This window comes from Hyperoodon ampullatus (assembly GCF_949752795.1).
Source record: "Hyperoodon ampullatus genome assembly, chromosome: X".
Lineage (NCBI taxonomy): Eukaryota > Metazoa > Chordata > Mammalia > Artiodactyla > Ziphiidae > Hyperoodon > Hyperoodon ampullatus.
In genome coordinates, this window is record NC_136913.1 from 79,692,849 (window position 1) to 79,696,557 (window position 3,709).

At 34.8% G+C, this 3,709-nt stretch overlaps 1 pseudogene across 1 annotated transcript; it reads left to right on the plus strand.

Moving 5' to 3' along the window:
* Positions 1 to 2,899: 2,899 nt before the first annotated feature.
* LOC307069739 (splicing factor U2AF 35 kDa subunit-like) lies at positions 2,900 to 3,477 on the plus strand (annotated as a pseudogene). Its single transcript has one exon. The product of its transcript is annotated as a splicing factor U2AF 35 kDa subunit-like (transcript).
* Positions 3,478 to 3,709: the final 232 nt, after the last annotated feature.

Consider the following 3,709-nt stretch of genomic DNA (forward strand, 5'->3'; position numbering starts at 1 on the left):
CCACCATATCTGAAGTCCTATTTACAGCAGTTCCTTTTACCCAGTTCATTATTTCCAGCTATTAAGAAAAAATTATAAGACATAAATACAGACAAGGCAAAAAAAAAAAACAAACACAATTTGAAGAGACAGATCAGAACCAGACATGGAAGGGATGTTGGAACTGTCAGATCAGGAATTTAAAACAACAATAATTAACATGGTAAGGGCTCTAATGGATAAAGTAGACAGCATGCAAAAATAGATGGGCAATGTAAACAGAAAGATGAAAATCCTAAGAAACAACCAAAAAGAAATGCTAATGATTCAAAACACAGAAATGAAGAATTATTTCTGCTGGGCTTATTAGTAGACTGGACATAGCTAAGGAAAGAATCTCTGAGCTTGAGGATATCTCAAAAGAAACCTCCAAAACTGAAAAGCAAAGAGAACAAAGACAAATAAACAGAAGAGAATATCCAAGGACTGTGATACAACTACAAAAGGTGTAGCATAGACATAACAGGAATACCAGAAGGAGAAAAAAGAGAGAAAGAAATAGAAGAAATACTTGAAAAATAATGACTAAGAATTTCCCCCAAATTAATGTCAGACACCAGCCCACAGATACAGGAAGCTCAGAGACCACCAAGAAGGATAAATGCCCAAAAAACCCTAAACCCTACACTGAGGCACACCAATAAGAGTGTTCACAGTGGCAAAATACATAATAGCCTTCAAACTCAAAGATGTACACTAACAAAAATAATTAGGAAGAGATCATTTCATATACATGTGCTTCCAAAACTGTAAGAGAAAAACATTTATGTTATTTATAGTGTTCCATACCCTGGGAAAAGAAGAAAACACATACAAATGCGTATAAAATACATACAAAATAAAATGCATATAACTATACAATTTCATGTACAATATCTGAATTGTGTATAATTTATTTCAGGAAGTAATGAGTTTTATGAGGAAAAATAAAGCAGGGTAAAGGGGATAGGGAATATGGGGAAGATAGTGTTATGGAGGTCATGGAAATCCACTGGGTTAGATGATGTTTGAGCAGGAATTTAAGAGAAATGAAATTGAGCCATATAGACATATTTAGGAAGAACACTCTAGGCAAAAGAATCAGAGTGGAAAAGTCCTGTTTTATGAACATGGTTGGTATTTGGGGGGAAAAAACATGGAGGGTATTAATGGCTTCCATGGAGTGACTGAGAGCAAATAGTGATAGGAAAGAGAAGCAGCTGAAGGCCATATCTTTCTAGGGACTCATAAGCAACTGCGAGGAATTTAGATTTATTCTGAAAGAGAGGAGATCTTTAGAAGGTGAGTGATATATATTTGTAAAGGATAATTCTGGCTGCTCTATGGTGAATAGACTAGCAGGGCAAGTATGGATTCAGGAGAAGATTTAGAGGCTATGGAAATCCAAGTAGTATTTGGAGATGGTGAGAATGGTCAGATTATTACAAATATAGAGCTGATTAATTGAACGTAGTATATAAGAAAAAAATCAATACTGATGCCAAGGATTTTGACCTGAGCAAGTGGAAGAATGAAGTTGTCTTTTATTGAGATGTGTTATATTTGTAAAGGAAAATGTTCTATGTATCTATCTATATATCATAATGTTGTAGTAGATATATCTGGTGTGGGATTAACGATGAGTTTGTGTGTGTGTGTGTATCTATACTTTTAATTTGTATTCAACAAATGTATTTGTTTTCTATTGCAGCCATAACAAATTACCACAAACGTACTGGCTTAAAACAACACAAATTTATTATCTTATAGTTCTGTGGGTCATAAATCTAACATGGCTCTCACTGAACTAAAATCAAGGTGTCAGCAAGGCTGCATTCCTTCCCAGAGGCTCTACGAGAAAATTCACCTCCAGCTTCTAAAGGTCACCCGCATTCCTTGGCTTGCAGTCCCCTTTTTTCATCTTTAAAACCATTAATGTCAAATCTCTCTGACACTTACATTGACACACACTTCTCTTTGACCACAGCTGGGAAACATTCTTTCCTTTTTAATGATTCTTTTGATTAGGTGGGGCCCACCTGGATAATCTGGGGTCATCTCTGGGATAATCAATGTCTTTAATCACATCTGTGTAGTCCCTTTTACCAGGTGGATAGCATATTCACAGGTTCCAGGAATTAGGACATGGACATATTTGGGGGACTGTTATTCTTTCTACCACAACAAAAAAACATTTGTGGAAGAAATATTTGCATGGGTGATATTTAAAATATTCTTATGCCCATTACCCATCAATAATCACTGCTGAATTTTTAGTCAACTTCCTTCTAAACTCTGAGCATGTATGCTATATTTTATTTTTCCAATTAATATTGTAATATATGCACATGTATTCATTGAACATTCACTTGTCAGTGTCAGGCCCTGTGTTTGACACCAGAGATATAAACTATAACTTACTTTACCTATATAACATTATATTATAAACATTTAAATATGATTTTCAAAATACCATATGGATGTACCAAAATTTATTCAACATTACACTAATATTGGACCTTAGGATTATCACATTATAATTCACACATAAATTTATATATACTTTTGTGTATTTTCTGGATATTTTACCTGTATGTATTGATACAAATATGGTGCTCATCATTCTGCAACCATTACTTTTCAATTAAATATATCTTAAAGAACTTTCTATGTCAGTACATATAAATATGAATAATTCAATAGTGGATATACTATATTTAACTTAGTGATTATTATTATCATGAATATTTAAGTTTTTTCTACTTGTTTTCTGTTATAGGGTTTTTTTTTAAATTGCATTCCCCAAAGGTTGTGCCGATTTAAATTTCCTTCATAGAAGGTCAGCTGTGCAGGCAGTAGTATTGGCAGCGGCAGGTGGGAAATGGCACACTACTTGATCTCCATCTTTGGCACCAAGAAAGACAAAGTCAACTGTTCATTTTATTTCAAAATTGGAGTATGTCCTCATGAAGACAGATCCACTCAGTCGCACAATAAACCAACCAGATCATTGCCTGCTTGAACATGTACCATAACCTTCAAAACTCTTCATTGCCTGCTGACAGTTTGTGCTGTGCTATGAGTGATATCAAAATGCATGTGCATTATGATGATTATTTTGAGGAGGTTTTTACAGAAATAGAAAAATAGAGTTAAGTTGAAGAGAAGAACGTCTGTGATAACCTTGGAGATCACCTAGTTGTAAACATGTATGTCAAGTTTGATCCTGAAGAAGATGCAGAAAAGGATTTGATTGACTTGAGGCTCTCCTCTGTGACAGACTTCAGAGAAGCCTGCTGCCACCAGTATGAAAAGGGAGTGTGTACAGGAGAAGGCTTCTGCAACTTCATGCATTTGAAGCCTATTTCAAGAGAATTGTGGTGAGAGTTATATGGACACCATTGCAAGAAGCATAGATGGAGGTCAGGGTCTGGGAACCAGAGTGTGGACAGAAGGTAGTGGAGAGATCATGAAAGATGTGGGCAATTCTAAGCCATGCCATTTTTACCCTATATCTTCTAGAAAGTGTAATTGATTGACCAAACTAGTTCATAATGGGAATTTTTTAAACAACAACAACAAAACCAACAAAGATGGGTTTCTGAATAAAATCTGTAGTGATATAGTAAAAAAATAAATAATATGCATCACAAGTTTATGAAGCTGACCATCTCATATAACATTGGCTATT